This window comes from Anser anser (genome assembly GCF_964211835.1).
Source record: "Anser anser genome assembly, chromosome: 5".
Classification (NCBI taxonomy): Eukaryota; Metazoa; Chordata; class Aves; order Anseriformes; family Anatidae; genus Anser; species Anser anser.
This window is the reverse complement of record NC_139725.1, coordinates 40,925,902-40,951,170: the sequence shown is the minus strand read 5'-3', so window position 1 is coordinate 40,951,170 and position 25,269 is coordinate 40,925,902. Positions and strand designations below refer to the sequence as shown.

Sequence of the window (25,269 nt, the reverse complement as noted above, 5' to 3'; positions counted from 1 at the left end):
CTCCCTTTTCCTATTTCTTCTTGAGTTTTTTTTTCCTGAATTCTAAGCTTTTTTTGTAAGCTATTGTCACAGTCCTGCTGTAACCATATGGGGAGCTTTAGCAAAGCAAGAACATGCAGCTGATGCTTTGATAGAAAAGGTGAAGAGGTTACTTGAATTGTACTACTGTTAATTTGTCCTTTAAGCACCTACAGCGGGGAGTCTATAATGGTAAGAACTGAAGCACAGAGATTTGTCTATCAGATTATTACGTCAGAAATGCTAAAGATTCAAAGGAAAGAAAAGGGCAAAAGGCTTTTTGTATCCAATTTAATATAATCCACTGAGCTTTCACTGAGGCCCATCTGTAAATGCACCAGCAGTTTACTCAGAAAATTGCATGCCTAAATTTCTCTTCTTAAACATTTGTATACCACTACTCACTGGCATGAATTTGTAGTTGTGTTTATAAACAATAAACTTGCAGTCCTTACATTTTTATGAAGCATGAAATCCCTCAACATGCCAATATAGTACAGATCATTCTGTGAAAAATAATAGTCAAACACTCTCCAATGTGCTATTTGTTAAATCTCAGCTATTCAATAGCAAATACATTTAATCACCTCTACAGTTAGTCTGAAACAGGCTCATAATCTTAGGAAGGAAACAACCGATGTGGGAAATATAAAAAAGCATAAAATACATGGTTTGCAGTTTAGGACTTTAAAAATTCCCAACAATCATATTTTAAAGAGTAAATCCAAATTAGTCTTAAAGAGTAAATCCAAATTAGTCTTGCTATGCTAAATTTGATGCTGAATAATGACAGAGGACATTTAAATACCATAGTTACTATAATAATCCCTGTTTGAATCATGGCTTCCATGAACTGGGCTAAGCCTTCAGACAGAAACTAATTGCTACAAACACTAATTTTCAAATCCCTTTTGTTTCCTATTGCAGGCACCTCTGGATGCAGAAGGTACCCAATTAGTAGAATTCATGGTTCTGATTGTGCATTGTGGGGCTAGTATAAACACTGCTGATTACTATTCCACTGTAATGGTTGATTTTTATTTATTTTTTTTTCTGATTGCTTAATAGGGCCATCTATTCTGCATCAGGCACTGGCAAGGCTGCTGGTGAAATCAGTTAGGTCACTTTTTCTGGTCATAGTAGCAGGAGGAGCCTTGTGATGGTAACAGATGACTAAAGGCGTAATTATAGGCTATTTAACCACATCTGTTTCCCCACTTAACATTGTTTGCTCAAGTTAGATGTAGTTAAATAAATCAAAAGGAAAATAATGGTGAAGACACTAAAAAATTACTATTACATGGGTAAAACTCTAGGGTTTGTTATAATTACAGAAAACAGAGTTTACAGTGATTTTTAAAAGGCACTAATTTATATTAGAGAGTTTCTATACACATACACTCTGGCTGGTTGCTGCTGATTTTATAGCCTATGTTATTTAAATACCTATTTGTACAGAAAAATTAGTTGAAACTAGAAAAAAAATGAAGATAACTATTATGTATTCAATTTAGCTCTATGTTCTTATCCAGTATAATAATTATATGTCACATTTAGTAACTCTTTTAACAGTTTTGTAATTAAGAACAAATCCAAAAATCTTTCTGTGTTTCTCCAGCCATCCAGGGATACTGTTTTTATCCTTTATTTTTTTTACAGGTATATCCCTTGTTATCATCCCTTAATATATTACTACTTCATAATCAAATATAGCACATAAGTACATTGAGTGTTATAGAAGTCCTTGTTGCACACAGACATATAGCCAAACCACCCAGCGCAGCAGGTACAGACATATCCATGTGCCTAGCCAACATCAGCACATGCTTTAAATGTCCACTGCAATACTTTTTTTTTTTTTTTTTTGTGCAGGAAAAATGTAGTCAAAATATGCACTAAATTATGTCAGATAAAGGGACATACTGGTGTGTTTTTTTGGTTGTTTTTGCTGTTGTTTTTGTTGTGGGTTTGGGTTGGTTGGTTTTAAACTAAGGAACTGAAGAATTAGAGCAAATATTGAACTTCTTTATGACAGCTGTCACCAGCAGGCAGATTTTTAGAGCTGTCCCTGAGAAAACTACTGTACTTGTCTACACCTTCCACCAGGGTAAAACCCACTGAAAAAACTGAAGTCTTTCTGATGAAGGCATGTGTCCTTACATGTTCAGGCTATGAGTTCTAGTGTGAGACCATCATATGCTTTAAAATAACACGGCTTGACTCAGGGCAGTGGAGTTCCACACTCTTAAGTCTGATATGTCTATAGCCCTATTTTTATTTTTTCAATTTAGTTTTGTTTGTTTGTTTGTTTTTGGCAGACCATTGGAAAGAGCTTGGGACCTTGTAGGGGAACTAGTTTGGTTTTTCAGGGTTCCAAGTGCTCAGGGCTGCACTGGAAAATCATTTTGCCTAGATACGTTGGATTGGAAAGCTGTAGCTCTGTGTCCCCTAACATTTCTGACCATTAGAGGGGGAAAAAATAATAAAAATAAATAAAAAAAAAAAACAGGAAACAAACTGTTCTAAAAGTAAAAATGTATTTGCAGAAAGATGGGTTAAATAAGCGGTACAATCTTAATTTCAAAGGTGTGGTGGAAAACAGTGTCCTTTCAAAACTAAATGTTCCAGGGTCGAATACAACAGGGGTGTGACGGGAGCTTTCATCAGATGTCAGTGTCAGGACAGGCAGAACCTGCCAACTAAATTAAATCTGTAGGAGCTATTGTTGACACAGGAGGTTCCTATTGTGTGAAATTATCAGGTGACAATTTTTGCTTGGTAACAAGTAGTTGTGACAATGCACATCCCTACTGTGCATGTGCACTTGTACACATATGCTCACCTATGCATATATATCACTTAAGGTCAGATGTATGATTATGGAGGATTGAGAAATTCACTATTCTGCATGCTGTAAAAGCATCTGTACTTCAATTACACTGCTTGTTCCTGGGATTAGACTCCTCATTTTCATGAGACTCTCACTCAAGCAACGCATTCAAGACTGACCTTATTCATACTTCATCTATTTCCACACTCTGCACAAAGAAAATGAGGCCACCGTTCCTCTTATCATTACAGCCCCATTTCATGATTTTGTTTTCCTCTAAACTAATACAGCATCTTCCCTTCTAGCACATCTTCCTCTCAGCTCTCCCCTCTGTGTGCTGCCCAAATTCAAACAGCTAAGACAGAGTTCCTCCTGTGCCTCCCTCTGACACTTCATTAAAATTTAAAATCCTGCTCTCAATTTGAAGGCCATATAACAGCTCTTCTCCAGGTTCTCCTGTGCTATTCAGTCATATCTCTTACTACAGCTCTTGCAAAAAAATATGATTATTCTTTGACCATTTCTAGTGAGCTGTGACTAAACAGAACTCCACGGAACCATTTGCCCTCTGTAACTACAGACACTGGAGTCATGTTCCCACTGTCACAACTCCCCATCTGAGCCAAAAAAAAACATTTCGGAAAAAAAGATATGAATGTGATACAAATACCTAAGCTATCTATACTATCAATTGAATTTCTTAACAATTTCAGTACAGTCCTTGAGGTGCCTTGTGGACAACCAACTCTCAAACACTTCCCACCCTACCTCAGTACTAGTAAGAGGGCATGCTCAGGCTCCTGTGTTTCAAGCAGCTGTCACTACCATGTGCTGGAGGCCTTCTCTGGGTCTAAAATTAAATTAAAATTAAAATTAAGATAAATTAAAATTAAGATAAAATAAAATAAAATAAAATAAAATAAAATAAAATAAAATAAAATAAAATAAAATAAAATAAAATAAAATAAAATAAAGCAGATCCTTCCTACCCCTCCATCTCACTAGTCAGTTTTGGGGACAATGCTTCTTCTCCATCTGGAGTACAGCAACTCTACAGCACCCTGGCACAGAGACATGTAACACTACATTCATGCATGGACAGTGGCTCAGTGAATTCCAAGAGGTGCACGTGCATTTATCGGGCAGGGGGAAAAGAGAGTACAGCCATAAACATGATCTAGTACAATTTATATACAGCCAAATTTCATGGCAAAGTCACAGCCAAAGAGGTCTACAGCTTCTGTCTCCCATTACCACCAGGTTCAGGCTGAATCCACTGCTGCTGTAGTGGTAAAGTACCATAATTTAATCAGAGATAAGCACAGTAGGAGTTCTGAGCTGCCACTATTTTAAATATGATTTTGTACACTGTTTTCCCTGGGTAATTAGGTTGAGAACCATCAGGAGCACCTAATACCTATCTGAGGCTGCACAGTGCTGCCAACAGCTTGACTCCCTGCCCACAGCAGTGCAGTTCATCACCAAGCAATAGACTTAGAGATGACAAGGGACAATAGACACGAGGTACATCATCTCTTGGTTAGCTGCAATATTTTCTAATAAAGCTATTTCAGGGAAGTTAGAGCTAGCACATATCTTTTTCAAACTTACATGAACAAAGGTATAATTACTTTGCAAAAGAGCCCAATTTTCTGTTGCAATGATGAGGAACACCTCTGTGAGTTGACCTGTATTTCTGGCAAACAACAGTTCAACAGATTTGCATAAGTTAATGTTTACTTGTCTATATAAAATATTCTAAGCCCATTCTCTTAGACTCATTAATCCTTCACTGTTATTCAAACATTACTTTCTTTCCATTTAACTTATTTTTGAAATTATTGTTACAAATTACATCTTAATGTTTTTAAATAAATGCTCACCTAGTTTGCTAAACTGGTAGTGGAGCCAGAAAAGTGTGACCTCAGTCAATGAGCTTGAAGGTAATACCCTGCAGAAAGCATACAGAAGTTGTATATATATACACTATAATCATGTTAGTAATCACAAACCTCCATTTTTTGTAGGAATTTACTGCTTTCATAGCAGAGGTGGTAGAGAACACAGAAAGTGCTGGTGGTCAGCTGCAGCAGCTGAAGTTTGGAGCATGATCATTCTCAGTTGTAATGGTGGCAAGCTCTGACAAAGCAGAAGGACAGAGAGCATGGTAAACTGTTGTCACTTGTTACAAAGGAAAATTTTTTTTACTTTTTTTTTTCACTTGGAAGGAGAACCAGCCCATAATTTTCATTGTCAGTGTTATGTGACTGTCCTAGACTTCAGCGAGATGCTGTTAACCAAACATGTTAACAATATCACATCAGAACTATCTGTAAGGCTCTTACAGAGCCTTAACTCTTAAAAGGACAGTTCTTACAGAAGAACTTTTAAGTGGCCATATAGCATCAGTCCAAAGGTTCGTCTAATACAGCATCCCGTAGCCAGAAGCAGATGCCCATGAAAGAGCACAAGAATGGGAAAAAAATATATGATGCATTTTCTTAATACTCTCCCAGGCTTACTGCATCCTTCTTTTGCCCAGCCCTGTTGGTAATTTGTTTTTTTTTTTTTTTTTTTTTGAAGATTTAAGGATTTTACATTTCTTAAACACATTTGTTTTCACACCCATGTGCTGAGGAGCAGGAATATACAATACTACCCCTACTGCTGTTTAATGTTGTTTCATTTAATTTGTCTTGTGCAGAGTTAATATGTGTTTAGGTGAGTCACTTTTGCCATCATACTCAGCCATCAAGCTGAAGTTTCCATTCCTCTTCTAGAAAGGCTGTTCTCATGAGCATTTTCTGATAGTACCACTCCTACAAATGCAGAATAGTATGGCAAATTTACTTGGATAGCAAACATCAAGTGGGTAGAACTCAACCATAATGTACAAGCAGTAGAGATTATTATACAAAATTAATAAAGGCACAGAAATGTTTCATGTGGTTCCCACTTATATATCCTTATCTTATTAAGCATTTTAGATTTGAATACTCAAAAATGGTTAATAAAATATATAAAAAAAATCAACTATTTAAAAATATTGGGCTTCATACTTGGGTTAAGTAAATTTCAGGAAACAGTTATTTAAAAAGTTATTAGAGAGCAGACAGAGACTGAATCTTGTTTTAAATCAAAGGATGCAATATTATTCACCTAAGTTGCAATTTCAAACTTTGTATTTTAAGAGAGAAGAGCCTGAAGCTTTGTTCCTTTCTTGTGTAATAAGTTATTTAAATCTATTGAAATAGATACCTCGCTATGCCAAGTAGTGTTACCAAGCAATCAAAATCTGGAAGCACACAAGTGTCATTGAGGACAAAACATATAGATCACGTATTCTGAAAAGTATGTTACCCTTTTGTGTCAAAAATATTATCCAGCAACTTTGTTCCAACTGGATGCCTACCAAAAAAACAAGACAAGTTGAAAATCAGTGGAGTTAAACCCCTTGGAGAGATGTAATACTGTGAGTATAATTGAAATGTTAATAATTATGCTCATGCTGATAATTACCAAGAATAGTTTGGTATAGTAGTTACGGAGCTCACCTTTCACCCTGGGTCTTGGATTTGATTTCTACCTGGGACTGTATGAAAAGAGTTCAATTATCTCCATCTCCCTTTTAGTGGATGGATTTTCCACCCCGTTCACACTTCAGAAATAAACAAGAATAAAAATGGAGAGGGACAGAAAGAACATTTTACGGCCCCTAATTAGCTAATTAGTGTGAAGTTGTTTTTGGTTTTTTTTTTTTTTAATTTAATTTGACAGGAAATGTAATACAGTTTAGACCATTTGGGAAAGACACAAAATGACTGAAAAAATGCAAGCTGAGAACAAAGCTCTACTGAAGACCTTCCTCTACAGTTTATTTTCATATTTTGAGTATAACGTACAAAAATTACAGTGGTCTCGTAATGTAAAGATAATACACTTTGTTGCTGCGCAACAGCCTTATAGCTGCATACCCAACCTTATCAACATGACACAAACACTTTAGCTCAACACTTATTTCTATTCAAGCTAATGCATAATAAGAAAAGGAATTAAATTACAGCTTATGCACAGGATTAACAGCAGAAGTTTGAACAAATACATCAAACCTACTCAATGTTTTGATGCTGGATTTTAACCAGCCCAATTACATCCATCTACATATAGCTGAAACAAACTGTGAGAATACATAGCTATCTATGCTATCTCTAACTTGAGGGTTTCAAAGGTTGTATGAAGTTCTGCCCACTTTGGAGTGCATCTCTTAGAACTGAAAACACAATGATAGTATAAGCAGGTCAGCACCTGATGCCCCAGTGCAGATCTACAAGACACTATGCAGTCAGGAATTAAGGAAACTGAAAGGTGTCTTATCATACCAAGTGAAATCTCAGAGAGTTCTGCTGTGCTACACAAAGATTAAGGCCAACATTTACAAACAGTCATTGCTTATGAGATACTGTAATTAGTCTCCACCAGTTACTTACTATTTACTATGGTAAATGCTGGCTTAATCTGTGAATTGTACAAGTTTTAAAAAAAAAAAAAAAAAAGACAACAAACAAACAACAACAACAACAAAACAACCAACCAACAAAATATAGTGGACACAAGCTGCATTCCTCAAGTATGTTAAGAACAAACCAAATGGGCTTTTACTCTGTTCTTATTTGGAATCAAAACCATCATTATCTGTACTCTTCTTTCTAAAGCATTGTAGATACCAAGATAAAATAGGAAATGAAATAAGATCCAGGCATCATGAAGGAAATATATATTAGAAAATGTATACTCTAGTAACTAAATACCACAACACAGGAAACTACAGCCTACGCCTGGAAATGAATAGGAATTTCCCCTTGGGTTTCAGTAGCATTCAAAAGGAATTTGAAATCAATTAGGCTAGGGAGAACAACACGAGAGGATTCAGCTTAGCTTAGAACTGAAATATATGTGCCTTTGCAGCGCAGTGGACTTTGAAAAATTCAGTGTAATGGGATAAAATCCACACAGGTAGAAGGAAAGGGAGCACAGCCCTCTCATACCAGAAAGTGCTCCAGTTACTGACAGGGCACACTACACGTTGCTCCAGTTCTGTTCTGCTTTCCCTGGCTTTTATTTGAAAATGATTTGATTTCAAGTCAAATGGCAGGTACTGTGTCATTATACTTGTTTTGTCCCTTTTCTTTCAGCAAGGTAGAGAAGTATAAGGGAAACAGGAGGGAACTAGGGCTATTGCAGTTCAAGCACAAGGCCAAAAATTTGTGAAATCAAGCTGCGCTTGCTCTGTGAAGCACCTTAAGTGCTTTATTCCTCATACATGGCAGAGCCAACTTAAAGCTATTTTCTCTAATAAAGTGCTTCATGAGTCTTTATTTCTCTCTGTGCTAAGACGACACCATCCACAATTGCAAAATTAGCCACAAGAGGATATTTATTAAGCCATACTAAAGTTTGCTCTCACAGTGCTAGCAGGGTACCTTGTGGATGAGCTATACTTCCATTTGGTAAACATGCAAATTGTCCTACATTTGTCACATCTGCAGCTTTAAATGCTACAATTACAGCATATGAAATGCTCTGGGCATCACACAAAAGCCTCAGCAGGGATTTGAGAGCGGCAGCCCACCACACGCCCCACTGCTAGCACCGATGGCACTGCACCCTGGCATATCTCACTTAGACTGTCTCAAGCCATCAGTAAATATGTAATAAGACCTCGTGTCAGAGTGCATGCCATGATGCGTGGTGCTTATCTGCACAAACTCTGCAAGAAGCAGTGTGCTCGGTGTGTCAGAGCTGTCCGTCTTACTATAGCAGCAAACAGGATGCTGACAGGAGGGATGGCCCAAAGCCCAGCAAGGAATCCTGCCCTAAGTCTCACAGGAAAGGACAATATACATGACCTGAAACAGAGGAGAGCATTGGAAAGGCCTTGCCATGCATATTTCCTTTATCTGTGAGAGGTGTCATACACAAGTGCACAACGCTTCAGCATCGTGCAGTGCCACGGTTTGTTCTCTGGCTGTATATCACCTGTGGTGTTGCCACTCACTAAAATAGATAAATAAATAATTAAAAAATCCACAACCATCAACCAGAGTGTTACGGACATGGTTACCTGTCAATTAAAATGTATTGTGAAATTTTTGAAGTGGTAAAAAGGCATAAACCTACAGGGAATGCAAGAGTCACTGGAAGGAATAGGGCAGGGAAGAAGAAACCCCCCGGCTTAATATAATCAAAGGCTTTGATAATAAATGTACAGGTGCTGCACTGCACCCACAGAGTTTCAAAACAGTGAATATAAGGTTTTTCTTCCCTGGGCTTTAAAACAGGAAAAATACTAAAACCCAAGTGAAAATGGGAAAATAGAGAATCCATTAAAGATATTCTCACAGTAGGGCACAATAGGCTTTCTATTTAGCAGCTCACAGCTAAAGCGTTTGCAAACTGTATAGTTATCAAGAAAATGATAGATGAAGGAATTTAAAATAGTAATTTCAAATAGGTATTTCTTTGGCCTTGCTCTACTTTATTTCACAAGAGGAGTTTACCTACAAAATGTTTAGACATCAAAGAATTCTGGCCTTGAAACTCCTCTCACACCTGCTTTATGCTTGTACCTCTTATGTCCATGATTTCTTTCAAAATATAAATAATTCCACTTCTTTATGTATAGCTTGACTTATTTGTGTCCCCAAATCCTCTGATTTCTAAAGAACGGAGATTGGTGCTATTGGTCATTCCATATGCACTCTGTTTTTTCCCCGTATTAAATGTCCTTCTTTTTGAATTAGAATTTCAGTACATGTGAGGACCTAAAGGAAATGCAGCATTTCAAGTGCGGATGCATTAATGCTGTGTGTCTTGCAGACACTGTTACTTTGAGTTTGTGCACTGCCTCACAATACATTCCACCACAAGCAGCCTGGCCTTCACTCTGTAATTTCATATCCATTTATATATCTCCATATATTCGTATTATTAAAACTCTACCCGTTCCTAAAGTTGCTGATATCTGAAGAGCTAATCCTCAGTTTGTATCCAACCTGTTTATCTGCTTTCATGTGCCATATATATGACTTTACACTTGCTGGTATTTAACATTATGTCAGATGCAATTTTTCACAGTCATGTACTTTCCAAGCTTCCCTTTTTTTCCCCTGATTTTGCCCAGTGAATGTGCAAATCTCTTGGTAATACTTCTGTTTTCTTTGCACTTAGTTTGCTGTTTCTGGATTAGCACGTTTTCTCATGTGTGCAGGCAACTCCAACATGAAATTTGTTGCCTATTGCACACTTACACAGGGCTGCCAAAGGTCTCGGACAGGTCACTTGCTCTGGGACCCGGCAATACAAGAGACAGGTGCCTGGGGCACTGGTATTCCTCACACCTTTTCTCCCACTTCTCCCAGCCTATTTTGACAGTTTCCAGGTTCTGCCAGTCGATTTCCTTATTGGAAAATGGAAAACATTGTGAAGAGGCTGCAGGCAGGCAAATACTTTGTTTGATCAGAGAAAAGCAGTCTTTGATATATGGTTATCGTTCGTGGATTTCACATGTTTACGGAAACATTTGCACACACACATACATACTAGCAATATGATTTATGCAAGTTAACTCCTCTGTCTCCTCTTTTCTTTCAAGTGCACATTTTATACGGTATTTTCTACAGGCATGAACTGGTAATCAGACACCAGCTAAGCCAGGGCTTGTCACCATGTCTGGCAGTGCTTCCCTCTGCCTGCCCTCCGCCAGCACCCAGCGCCGCAGCCCGCGGGTGCCAGCCAAGGAAGGCAGATTCCCAAGCATCGCGCTGCTCTCGCTGGGGCTCCTCTGCTTCACATCACCGCCCAGCTGCAGCACAGCACAGACCTGTTCTGCCTAGGACCAAACCAGCTGCATCGGGTACCACTCCTACTCAAAGCAGAAAGCCTCCTTGTATATGGTAACTTTTCTTTTTCTTCTTCTTCCAACTGTGTGCTTTTATGCTCTCTGCGAAATGACAAAAACTTCCAAGGCATTCCCTCGTCAAACAAATGCCAGTTTCTTCCACCTTGATCAGCCTTTTCCTTGTGTGTAGATTATGGTTCACGTTAAAATTGAACAGCAATACCTTATGACATTCACAGCACTGTGTGCCAAAAGGAAAAGAAATTTACCTTAACCTGTCCTTTATCATTCTGTGCAGACTCCATGCTGGTTCATTGGATGTTTTGGATTCTCTGACTGATTTCCTTTGGAAAATCACTGACCGTGATTTTTTAGACACCTGTTATTTTTCACTGTATCTTTGTAAATAAGTGGGCCTTTTTTACACTAAAATATGCTAGCTTGGTTAAAGAGCTTTTTTTCCCATTTTTCCACAAATACTGTTCTGTTGAAAATGGAGTCCTAGGGCACTGGTTCTCTGCTTGTCTTTGTAAATTGACTATGCTTTTTGTTGTTGATGTTGTTGCATGCCCTCCCTCTTCCCTCTGTCTTCTTCATATTTCTATGGCTAGAAGACAAAACTGAGCTGGTTATTGAGACTGTATCATTTATTTGTGTTCTTTAAGCAGGCTGCAGCAGAGCCAGAAGATAATGGGCACCTCATTTATTCAGGCTTTGAATGATCATATTTAATTCCCAGTGACAGCTGTCTTCACTGCATTAGCATTGCAAATCAGCTCTGTTTTGTAATGGCCTTCTATTGAACATGATTCAATTATGTGTGGTCCATAGTGAGGCAGGATACGGTCTTAGTATCTATAGCAATATTTCTGCAAGCTGCTGCTCTTTACACTGCTCACATTTAAGCTGTCTGTTTACCACAATGCTTTCCTTGAACTACACTGAACTCTCTTCATTTTGCAGCTAAATAAAGAAGAATGAATATAATTCGTAAAAGCAGTTATCTGGTCAGACATATTACATACCCCATCTTCTTTACACATGCCCGGAATCAGGAAACACTTGTTAAAATAATTGTTATTATACTTAAATCATTTATATTACAAAAGTCATTAAAGTGGATTTAAATGATTATAGTGTTAAATGGTACTAAGTACTAAAGCTCAAAGCTGGTTTGAAGAAAGATTATAATAATATTCCAAACAAGTAAATTTTCTTTTAATGTCAGAGCTTCCCAGGAAAAGGGCAGCAAGGCTTAACACCTATAAAGTAAGCTAAAAAACACAAAATTTTGAAAACACAATTTCAAAAGGTTTGAAAAGTCCTATCTAATTTACTGTGAAATGGCTAAATCCTGTGCACCATAAATTCCAGTCCTTCTGCATCTGGGGCTGACGTGCAGATTACTTTTCAGACTAAGCTGCTGAGGGTCTGGATCACATCACAGTAGCTTAATAGGTCTGTCTACTTGGTATAATATAAAAAACCTTTCTAAATTCTGATTCCACTTGTAAGGCAAGTCCTCCTATTGTGTCAGGCAGCCTCAAAAAGACAAGCTTCCTCTGTACAGATCCTGCAAAAACATGCTTATGTCGGTGCAAGGCAAAGCACAAACCTTACCCTCTTCTTCAGGATTTCCACTCCTGTGATCTGTAAAATATTCCACGCTTGCAGAAATCTCATTATACACAACGCCACTGTCCCCAGCCTCAGGGCTCTTCTAGCACCCGTCATCTTACTGATGAAGTGCACGTACGGCAGAAATATCTTACTTGTTCCACACACTAGAGTGCTGGACCATCATTCCAAAGTATCTTGTCAAACAATGCAAGGGAAGGTTTGTTAGTCATACACTACTTGGAATTGTTTAAAGATCCCCTCTAGCTAACAGTGATAGAGCAGTTACGGTGTACCTCCTGCGGGACCCCTGGTCTGAGGCTGGACCTGGGCTGGAAGGTCACAGACACTCTTGTAAGATGCCGTTCCCTCAAACGCTGCTGCACTGGACACTGCTGTGCATTTACAACTTTCTTCCAACATGATGACCTCCAGATAAAGAGGCACTCTTCCGTCACAAAAGTAACACTTCAGCTCCTCTGCTTATGCACTGCCTCCCTGAGAGAGAAAAATGACATAGAGGTATAGAAGCAAATGTGCAACTCATTTTGACTGTTGAGAATCCAGAAGAGAAGAAAACTTAAGAGGACTGCTGTGTATTTTAAGTTTTGATCTTAAATTCCTTTTCTATTTTTTCCCTACAGAACAGCCCATCAGAAACGTCTGCTAACTTCCAAGTCTGAACAAGAGGGCAGCTCAGCAAGGAACAACTTGTATGGGTATTTCTAACCTTTTCCTCAAGCCTGACTCTCTTGAGAACACAATCTGAAACTGATATCTGTCTTTTCTGACCATTTTCTGATCCATTTTTTTCTTTTTTAAACCTGCATTCACACCTTTCCCTCTCCACTGTTCCCTATGACATATTCAATTTTCTTTTCTGCCAAGATTCTGGACACTGCCATTTCTTGATTATGTTCTTAACTTAGTTTATGAGGTTATACTACATTTTGGAAAACATAGAACTTATATGAAAATAATGACCACTTCATCACTCGTATAGGTGATACACATTTTTTAAAATAAGACCCATCTGTTTTTAATGGCTGTTTATTTTACATACCTCAAGTTGTACATTCACCTACCTGGGAAACACACTGAATTTACAGAAGCAGTAACTTTAGCAGGGTCTCAGGCCCCAGTCCTCAGAAGTATTTATGGATCCAGTGCCCATCAGCTTAGGTGCTAGATGAAAAATTTGGCTATATATTTTAGAGAAAGGAGGTGCCAATATTTCAAAAATTAATGTTAAATTGTATTTAAAATCTACTCTGCTCAGACCTCCAGAAAAGGAAGATCTCTTTTTTTTTCTTTTCTTCTAATTTGCTTGAACCTTTCTGCTGATTAAAAGCAGTCTACAAAAGGAATGAAATACTTGATAATGGAATAAACCAGTCTCCATCACATTAAGAGTTGCATTCTCTACACTCTTCACAGACAATCAGAGATTTAAAAAAAAAAATGTTAAAAGGGAGTTGTTCAGTTCTCTTTCATATCATTTCCCTTACTTTCTGTAATAACACCCGTAAAGGTTTAAAGTAAAATTAGATTTCTTAACAGAAACTAATTTTACCAGGGATAAAACTTTCCTTGTGGACGAGTAATGGAACCAGGAAAAAGAGCAAAAAGAAAGCCTGCACCACAAGCTCTACAGGGAAGAACAGAGCAAAAGAGTTTGGCAAATAGATTAGAGGAGAAACAAGATCTTAACTGTACCTTTTAATTTCTTTCTTCCACTGAAAAATAAATGAAGGAAATATTTATTCCATTAAATGTGAATATCCAGGATTTCCAGTAGTAAACAATTCCACTATGGCACACATTAAGAACACTTGTACATACTAGAGTATCTTCCTTTTTCATCATAGTCTTTCACCTCAGAAGCATTGCACTGTGACTGAAACGGAAAAACAAGTACAACGTCTACACTGTGGCAGAGGCTGGTTGCACTCCTGGTGGAGTATAGTCTCATGCTTTGGCAGCCAGTCCCAAGGCCCATGCTATCTGACACTGCTAGATTGCTCTCAGGTTCATATTTTTAGATGCTGATCTTCATACAAAATATTTTTTGCCTAAGGAAGAAAGGTCTGTGTAACCATAGTATCTCTCTCTCATCTATTTTTCCCCTCCTGTAATCATTATTAACCCAAATCCCTAAGGTATTAGAAGTCCTAAAGCTGCAGAAACCAACCAATATCACCTTTTGTATATGCTTTGCTATTATGTAAGATTGGTCATGTTTACAGTCAATTACAGAGGAAAAAAAATAAAAGGAAATTTCTTTCTATATTGCTTTATGTAATGGATACTAATGAAAACTTCCTCCACCTGTCGTATAATTTGGTGCAATTAATGCAATTTGTTCTGGTAATTGTAAAAAGGTCAGGACCAGAGTTCATGAAATATGAATCACATCCCATTTCAATATTTATCATCCTGTGCTATCCAAAGATACCATTAATATACAAATAACTTCATTGAGAAACAATAAAGATTTCTAGAAAAAAAATAAACCTGTTAGAGAAGCAAGAAAATGGAAAGTAAATCCCATAACACCCTCTCATTCTTCAACTGAAGGCAGACATTCTTTAGCATTCACCCACCATAGGCCATCGTCTTGTAGCCAGCCTTGCAAAATAACTGCTGATCAACTGATTTGTTGTAGTACTTTGAAGTTTGTGCTGTTGTGTCTGCCCCAGATGTGTTCCAAGTACAAAGGCGATTAATGCAAATAGATCAATGAGGGAAATAAAGCTAACAGTCATCTTGATCTCACATGACTGTGCTAATGCTGCCCCATGTATTAGTCCTAGTTAAGAAGAATATTAATTAATTAATAGATAAAAAAATATTAAAAGATAATTATTAAGGTTGTGTCTGCCTAGACCTTTAAGTAGATGAAGAAGCTTGTGTTTGTGGGCTAAATAGAAGTTGGTGTCTTGCAGATAAGATGATAGGTAGGTTGTCAAAAGCCTTAAGAATGAATCCACAGCTTAGGTTTGGTGACGCTAAGTGGACTTTTGTAAAGCAAAGGAAGTAAAGGTAAGGGAAACATAGGAAGAAAGATTCTTGCAGCAATATGAAGAATTGTAAGAAGAACAAAATTAAAACAAAAGACAAAAAAGTTATAGTAACTGAGGCACAAGATAATGCCAACTTCTGCTAGCTGGAAAGAAATACAGAAATGTATTTTAAATATTTGAAATTTGAAATGTTGCAGTGAGAACACATCCCTCTTGGACGTATAAGAGATTTGGTCCAAGATTTTTGTTTGGACAAAATAATCAAATATGCTTTAATAAAGTATATTGCACTGAAACATCAACACTTTAAAAGGCGTAATATTATCAATGCCAGTTACTGAGAGCAACATAGGTGCTATGGGTAAGCTGGAAATAAATGGCTAGTTTTTAAATCAAAAAAGATGTGTTTGGTTTCTTAGATATACAAATCATAGAAGCTTGTTGGTATTTGTTTGGTTGGTTTGGTTTTCTGTTTTGTTTTGTTTTTTTACCAAGAGAAACCACTGTTAAGTAATAAAGTGTAGAGAACAATATTTTATAAAATGAGTTTCTAATAGAGGAATGCAGGTAAACAGTGACAGTTTACATGAGTTAAAAAAACAAGCAGTCAACAATTGCTGATGTAAGAATAGGCAAGTGTTTGTTTATTATTTCCCAATTTCCCCTCTCATTAAGTAATTTAAATGGGAAATGTTTAATATGGGGAATATTGGCTAGTAAACTTGAAGCATACTCCAGTAATCTATAAATAAATGAATTATGTTAAATTATCACAGGTATTAATAAGCCTTCTAAAATCCATATTGTCTACAAATATATATTTAATTTGATCTTGACTGATCTTCATACAGAGTATTCCCTAAATAACAACTAGGAGCAAAGCCATGTAAAAGATTATAAAATTCTTTCTTCAAAGATAAAAAGGACGCTAGCATTTCCTGGTTTCCCATTCTGTTTTATACACACTTTTTTTTTTGGTGGAATGCAATTTATTTTCTCTTACTTTCCTTTCTTCCATACAGATTCTCTGTACTTGATATATGGTAATTGACGATCACCGTTTTTAAAAGGCCTTTAAGGGCACTATATGTAGAACAAAGAGAAGCCAATTCCCTGAGTTCTCTGTGGACAAAGAAGTCAGGTTAGCAAGCTTCTGTTACAAAAGAAGCCCTCCAGCAATTTCAAACGTCTGGTTCAAATTAACAGTTGTCAACTAAATCAAGGAGACTGAAGCTGAGAAGTTAAGCAAGATAAACATGTGAAATTGCTCATGAAGAGCTGAAGCCAATCAAATAACCATTTTATCAAATTCCAGTACAGTTAAATGAATTAAGTATGGTATTATTAATATGGTGAAATGGTCCCCTCACTTTCTAAGACTCTGGTTGTCATTCTCGTGAATGCCATGGCCACTTGGAGCTCAGCAGCAATGCTGGAGATGAAACTCAGAGGTTACTGCTCTGAAAGCAAAGCCCTGAGCTCCACAGCTGGTGAAAAATCTGTACTAACTTGGAGCCCAACAGAACATATGACAAAAATAGGGTTGATTACTTTAAACATTCAAAGATTTTTGAAAGATAATTTATCTTGATTTTAAGATGTCAGGTAATGTGTATCACACCACTTAATCTTCACTGTTAAAAATGATCATTTCAAATTTGTTGGCATTGATTCCATGTCTTTTTCTACAGGCTGTCTTCTATCTGTATCTGTTTCTACCACTTTCTTCTGTCAAATGATCACTCTAGAACACTGTTTCTTAATCTGATCACCATACAGGCAAAACTATTACAAAAAACACTTGGCAACAGACAACTGCATTTGCAGTAGACAACTGCATAGTTACACATGCCCATACTCACAAGCGAAAAAAAAAAAAACAACAAACAAACAAAAAAACCTAGAAACTAGAATACACTATAATACATTTTTTTAATAAAAACTATTTTGATACTGCCATACACCAAACCACTCTGAAATAAATCAATTATCTTTGGGTTTTTAAAGGTTGGAAACACAATAGAGTACAACTAAGGCATCTAAAACTTAATGACAGTTTACAAGTGTCATGCTTGGTGCAGTTCCGTGCACTGTAATATTGTTCAGTACCACATGAAATCAATAGTTGAGTAAGGAATGCTCCAGATTTTATCTTCAGGAAAAGTCCTCCTTCTTATATAATAGTGCCTTAATACTGGGGTTGGATGTGAAAGGTTGCAAAATATGGGAGATATGTTGGCATGGCTTTATCCAAGACATTCATGCTTTAAATATATTGTGACATGCAAGATTAGCTGTATAAACAGCACACATCATGTCTGTTCAACGTGTTATGGTATTTTAGGATTACTAAAATTGTATACATACGCCCACAAAACCTCTATCAATATAACTATCCTTTCACTTCTCTTCATCAAAAACAAAACAGTTATTTCTGAGCTGGTAGAACAAATGAGTTAAAAAATCAGTGATGTCTTCATCATGAATATTTGTCCATATCAGAATGGAGGCTCCTGGAACAATTACTACGTATCTAGGCAGCAGCACTATAAGTGAATGTGAATTAGCATCACTACAGATTATTCCAATAGTTCCTATTCATCACAAACAACAACAGCTTCAGGAAAACATAGCACTAACACATGCGACCAGACAGGGAATATAACTGAAAGCACATTTTCAAATCAAGAAAGAAGTCTAAAGACTATCAAAAATACTAGTATATAATGAAACCCACAAGACAGTGTTCAAAATTAGAATATTCAATTGAATTCCTTAATAATTTCTGAGAACTGCAGCAGAAAAGCTCTTATATGTGCAATACAAAAGGTTATAAGCAGACAATCCATTCAGACAGTGACCTTGCCAGCCAGTACTGGGGGATAAATAAATAAATAAAACAGTACCATTCCGTGTCACATTCTCCAACACCCTTATTGCTCTACCTCCCAATAGAAATGTCATGCAAATAATAGAGGATAATCCATGTTAAGTTGTGGTCCATACATGAAAAGGTTTTGGAAAACATAATTAGTGTTAACATGAAAAATGTTTTGCACGTTATCTCCACGGTTTTTATTCTAGCAAATGAAAGGAAATAAGCCTGGTCTCTCCCATCCTCCCTCCAGTTATTAGTTATCATGAGTACAACTACATGCAAGTAGTACAACAGCTCTAGATCCTGCATTTATACAAAATTGCTGAACTAGGTTTTACAAATAAACACAAGGAACAAACATGTTGTTTAATATGTTCATTTCGGATTAATCTTTTTTAAAAAGTCAGTCAACTCTGTTTATTTGACAATAATTCTAATAGCAGAACCTATGTTGCCAAGAAAAAGTGAACAAATATTTTCAGAGATTACAATCTGCATACACTTAATGCCATTATCACTTTATCAGTATCATATGCCTGGGGAGGAAGAGGAACCATTATTCACACTTTACTTAAATTAGACTCACCTCACTGGGCTGGTATTTGGCAATCCAAAAAGCAACCTCATTTCTAGACTCCACAACAAATTTGCAGAGGTAACAGTCAGTAAGAAGATGGATTTATTTTAAAAACTTTTATACCTATATATATATATATAGGTATATATAGGCATACATACCAGTCCCAAATAGTATTATCTACTTTACATACAAAATCATTTAAAATATAGCCAGACTTTACTATCTGCATTTTAACAGTATGAAGAAACAAAGCCTTAGAAGTTTTACTTAAAAATGCAGAATAACAGCAGGAACTGAATCCTATTCTTTTCACCTAATACTTTCTCTCCACTAGCCCATAGACATCAAACCTACACTGATATTGGGTCATCCAAACCACACTCTACAAATTTTCCACTTTGAGTATTCCTACTCGGGCCAAAATGCAGATCCCATATCTATTCTGGTTTCATTGAACTGTCATTCCAGGAGTTTAAGAAGTGAGTTCAGAATATTTCTGCAAATAACTACTTGGTTCAACCAGCTGCAAACATATCAGATGTAATCAAAAAGCAATTGGCAGTGACCACATGCATCAAGCATGCCAGAGTGGATGAGAACTTAAAAGCTAAGATCAAGAGAGTAATTTGGAAATCTAATCCTCACTGATACCTGCATCCAATTTGCATCTCAATTTTTGCCACAAATTCCTCAAAGCACCTAAAATTGGCCACTAAAGCATGTGCAACAGCACCTGAGCCCTACTCAGGGACAAAGTGACAGGGTCCTTGGAGTCTAAGTCCCAAGAGCCAGAATGCTGATATGGTCCTCAAGACTGTGCTGTCTTAAGCTACAGTCTTATGACCTGAAAGGACTATTCAGCCCTTTGCTGTTGTACAATATAGCCAATGCTGGATGCACCTCTACACAGTGGCGTTCCCAGGTCCAGCACCAGAACTACTACTCATACAGCTGGAGCCCTCCTGGACAACTCTTGGAGCCATGCAGAGCATGGGTGTTTCACATGAAGTTGGGGCTGAGTTTAACATAGCCAGACACCTTACGTTGGAAGCAAGTGATAGCACAAGTCCCAGCTCCCTTAGGAAGCTGCACGAGTATCTGGGTGCCCATCAGACAGGGCCGTTCATTCTTCAGCTTTCAAAAATCCAGGCAGTACAGTAGTACCTGTCTATAAATTTTAAATATATAACAGAACACTTGATTCTAGACTGTTCATCTCAACATTTCAGTGGCTGATGTCAATATTAACAGCCAATCTTTCCTTTTTCTGTCATTATTCCCATCTCACAAGTACTAAGGGTATGATTCTGCCTCAAATATTTAGGGCTTTTTTTGCACAATACTCTCGACTCATTCAGCCTTGCAGTCAAAAGAATCTAATTTTCTCTACCCAGAAAGGGGGGAGGAATACCCCTCTAACACTTTGCAGACCTTCCACATGCTGATTCCAGAGTTACGTTTTTGTTCATATTGGGCCTTGACAGAGAAAGGATTATTGTCGCATTAGCTCTGCAGACCTGTGAAGACACCCGCTTTCTCTGACCACACTGTTTTCTGTTCCCACAGAAACCACATATTTAGTGGGGGCAGCCCTTGAAATGAATGGAAGTCTCAGCATTCATACAGTAATAAAGGACTACAACCACCTGGATTACTGTTCTTCTGGTGCTATTTTATAAATACAAAGATATTGAAAATACTGAACCATCCCTTCCTTCCCTGTTTTTGCTTTACTAAAACAAGACTGTAGAGAAACTGAATTAACATCTTTTGCTAGATCATGTAGGTACATCTCTCATTTGCCCTTCACCCACACTGTACTTACTGTTTTGAGTCTCAGTCTATGTGTTCTGTTTCATTCCTTATTCAAAGTAACATTTAAAATAGTTGTATATTCTTAGATATATGATAAATGAATAAAAGGAACGTTTGATTGAAGGTTTTGATTGGAAGTTACACCAAATTTAATCATGCAACCCCAATGAAAACCTGGTTAGCTTTTATGCTAAGAATAGGCCAGCAGAAAGGATAGCAGAATCAGAGCTTACATATTTAGTATTGAATAAACCCTATTTTCTGTGCTGTTTTCCATAAAAACAGACATGCTAGATCAAACTAAAAGATTTTTCTCAGCCAGTGGCCAGAAGCTGATGTTTAGAAAAAAAGAACATATGAAAGAGGGAAAGTAGAGTGCTAGTTGCCAGCTATTCCTGTTTAAAATCATCGACCTCTTATTTAATAGCTTTTCATGGTCTTTCCTTTATAGGACTGTTTAATCACTTTGGAACTTTTTTGTAATTTTGGCATCCCTTGAAATTGAATTTCAAAATATAATATTCTTAAGCAGAAAAGGTCTTTCTTATGTTTGTTTTAAACCTGCTGCCTAATAGTTTTCTTGGGTACCCCACAGTGAGTAATCACTCCCTATTCAGTTTCTTTGTGTCATTCATAATTTTATATTCCTCTATCACACCCACCTTTTGTTGTCTCTTTCCAGGATGAAGAGTACGAGTACAATTCTGATACAGAAGCTGCCCCATACCTCCAACCTTCCCCTCTGCTGTTCTGCCTTTTCTGGGTCTACATATCCTCCAGCAGTTCCACAAAGCATTCACTGTGTGGCAGTCTCATCAATATATGCAGGGACATAATCAAGCTTTCTGTTTTGTTTTTTTTTTATTGTTATTATTCTTTTCCTAATACTTCCGAATATTGTTTGTCCCTTGATAGCTGCTGAGAATTGGGATGATGTTTTTAGGGAATTAATCAGAATAGCTCCAAGATCTTCTTTGCTAATTTTGAATCCACCACTGTGAGCTTCATAATTGCAATTGTTTTTTTCCTCAGGAGTATTGCTTTGCATTAATTTCTCACCCAATCATTCAATGCAGTAAAATCCTTCTGCAGCTCTTTACAGAAAGTTTTGGCTATCTTGAGAAATTTTATATCAGTCAAAAATTGTTTCCTAATCTCCACCCTTTTTTTAGAGATGTTAAGATGTTGAATAGCAGACAGCTCCATTCATTCCCCTACTAAACCTTTTGGAAAATGACCACCTGTCATATTCTTTTTTATTCCCCTTTTCTTTAATATATTACTAATTCAGAAAGAAACATATCCACTTATATCCAAAATGGTTATTTTTTATTAATTGTTGTTAAGAAAACTATTAAATATCCAAGTATGTAATACCACGTTTTGCTGATTTTTCCCCATTATTACACAATAAAACACTGACACATACTTGTTCTGGTCTTTTTTTTAAATTTTAGCTAATCTGCTCACTAGAGAATTGAGATACACTAATGAATTTCAGTCTGACACTCTTCAGTTCAGGTTCTTTCAAAAAGATTTTTTCTTTAGTTTAAATCTTTCTTGAGTGGTGCTTTGGTACTTTGTCAGAACTACAGTCAGCCTTCCTCCTTTTGTATTTTAAATTCTGTAATTAGTTGTGTCAATGCTTTTAGCAAGTCAATGTTCAACAACATTTGGGGCTTGTTTCATAACAGTTAAAAATTAATTTTCTATGTTCTCATTTTCTCTATGTTTCTTTTTCTAGGGTTTTCTATGTTCTCATTTGGACAGAAGTTCCAAAATGGAAGTTTTTGCTAATACTTTTAATAGTCTTCTGAAAGCATTTTACCCTTTGAAACACCTCTTTTAACTTCTTTTGAGAAATGTTCATCTGTATGCACTTTCCTGTTTGAAGCTATATTATGATGGGAAGATGGGCATGGAGTTCTTTCTTTCTGCCTTCAGTGATATTGAATTTGAGAAGGCTGTGACCAGTATTGCAGAGCAGATTATCGTTATGATTTTACAGCAGAATTTCAAGAAATAAATAAACTTTATTTTCATTACAAATGTCTAATCATTCATTGCTGGATTAAAATAACTGCCTTAGGAATACACTCACAGGTGTTTGCACTGCATGGCATATAGTTAACATAAAAAATCTGATTTAAATTACTGCCACTAAGTGAGAAACTGGGATAAAATATATGTTGGCCTGGGTTATTTGTGAAATATTATATTATTATGATTACCTTCATCTATTATGTGGACCTTTTTGTTGTTGTTTTAAAATTGATTTAGTTCGTTGACCTGACTAAGCCTGCCTTTTTCATGGAAGTGTAGAACCTTTCACCTGGGATAAAGATTAGATACTGCATTTCATCATTCAACAGGAATACATAAAATCTATTTATATTGCAAGGAAAATAGATCCTTTTAATCATTTCAGCAATCCCTATTTTGCAGATTATTCAAATTAAGAAAAAAAAAGAGGAAATAATCCATTGATATTTACATCACTAAGGACGAAAAATAAAATAAATAAATAAAGAAAGATAATTGCAGGTTTCTAGTTAAGTAAATATCTTAAAAGAAATTCTTATTAAAACAAGAATTTCTGCATGTTGCTATTGATATGAGTGCCCTCAGAAAATATTTCAAATTTATCTGCAATTTGTTTTCATTCTTTGCATATACTGTGAAAAATACAGTACATTTTTTTTCAGAAACGCCTTTGAATTCCCATTTTTAAGCACGTTAAAAGTCAAAATAACTGAAAATGAATTACTAACTTAATTTTTCTTCTGTGTGACATTAATTGTCATATTGGTCTGTCCACAATGATATTCAATGAAAGTTTATTTTTGGTTGATGATTACAAATTTTTATTTATTTTCAATACTAGACAGTATCGATCTTCTCTTCATTTTACCAGTGACTGTGGCAGACTACAAGGTATTTGAAAACACTGACCCATGCATGAGCACAACAAAATTCAGCTTTTGTAGTCAGTGCAGAACAAAGGCTACAGGTGAAAACCAATTCAAAATCAGTGTTTTGCTTGTTTGTTTTTTAAATAAAAGAAGGTCAGAGGTTAAGAAATATCTATTTTATATAAATACTGACTAGTATTTTTTGACATTTTAAATTACAGAGTTGTTGCAACAATAGTCAATGTCAGCAAATGACTCAGATCTGCACAAACAGAAAGAATCAGTTGTCTTCAGATCACCTGGACCGCAACTAAATTGGCCCAGACATATACAGATAATTCTTTATAATTTCTTTTCTACCTGTTTTGCCACCTACAGCATTTTTTCCCCAGTTCAGTGAGATTCCCCAAAATAAGAACAGAATGGAGACAAGCCATGTTCATTTTACCCAGAGATAAAGTCACTCAGGCTGCCCCCTCAACAGTGAGTGAAAAATAGTTAGTGGGTGGGAGAAGATCTTCATGTTAATAAAAATGTGCTGAATGTTAAAAAATAAAACAAAGAAACAAACATGAGCAGTAAAGCTAATTTTGAACAGAAGTTAGGGGCTCTGTAGCAACAATTTTCAGAATTGTCTCAAATTTAAAGGATAGGAGCTGAATAATGACAGCCCCACAGACAAGAGGAATTTCCCAACTTGTAATTACATGGATTGCAACCAAAATCACCCTTTTATGCACTCCAAACAGGAAAAGCAATATTTTTCTACCAAATACACTTTATATATAATAAGATACGGCACACAAATACCTCATGCAAGAATTCTAAAGAAATCAAATTTAGACAATTTAGAGTATAGGCAAGTATACATAAATCTATGCACACACAACATTGAAAATCATTTAAACTACATATAAACTACATAACAAATTGCAACAAACTTCTAATAAAAATATTTTCTTTTTACCCTGCTCTTTTCAAAATTAATACATTTTTCTCCTTTCCTCTATATCTGTGTATATTGCCTTGTTTCTCCTTTTTCTGTTAATGTTAGATTTTCTCCCTCTTCCTCCATTTCCATGTGTATTCTTTTACTCACCTACCTGACTTCCCTCTTCTTTCTCTCCCCTCTTTATTTATTGCTCTGTATCTAAATAGCTGGGTGGGACATAGACTCTGCCTAAGCCAATCTCAGCGACTTTATACCCACTGCTTAGAGAGTGTACTCAGGGTATAAATGACTTTTTCCCTGGTACCTCAGTGTCCCTTGTATCAAGGCACAGTCTTGTCAAGGTATGGCCTGAAAATAATGAGGATGGAAATCCTTTTGGCTTAGGGATCTCCATGTCTGTTTGTGGTTTAGAAAAAACAGTAGGTATTTTACTGTACTTTTTATTTTTAATCTGTTTTTGCATTTGTTTTGTTCAACAGCATGTTATTTTAAAAATAAAATAAAATAATGAAATGAAATAAAATAATAAAATAAAATAAAATAAAATTAAAATAAAATAAAATAAAATAAAATAATAAAAAATAAAAAATAAAATAAATAAATGTGTGTGTCTTTTTTCTCACAGTGATGTTTCTTGTCCCCTCCTCCCATCTCTGCGGTGCATAACAGAGCTGCTTGTCATGCACAAAGCGGGGCCACAAAGGAAGAGTGCAATCCTGCATACTCTTTACAATTTCACCACTGAAC

General features: G+C 36.3%; 2 long non-coding RNA genes across 2 annotated transcripts; one reads left to right on the top strand and one right to left on the bottom strand.

Moving 5' to 3' along the window:
- Positions 1 to 10,663: 10,663 nt before the first annotated feature.
- On the top strand, positions 10,664 to 22,086 carry LOC310900266. Its single transcript, XR_014584960.1, has 2 exons — positions 10,664 to 10,800; positions 13,007 to 22,086. It is a non-coding gene; the product is annotated as an uncharacterized lncRNA (long non-coding RNA).
- LOC310900265 lies at positions 10,794 to 14,643 on the bottom strand. The gene is made up of 3 exons (XR_014584959.1): positions 14,563 to 14,643; positions 13,448 to 14,259; positions 10,794 to 12,860 (listed from the first exon to the last, which is right to left on the bottom strand). It is a non-coding gene; the product is annotated as an uncharacterized lncRNA (long non-coding RNA).
- Positions 22,087 to 25,269: the final 3,183 nt, after the last annotated feature.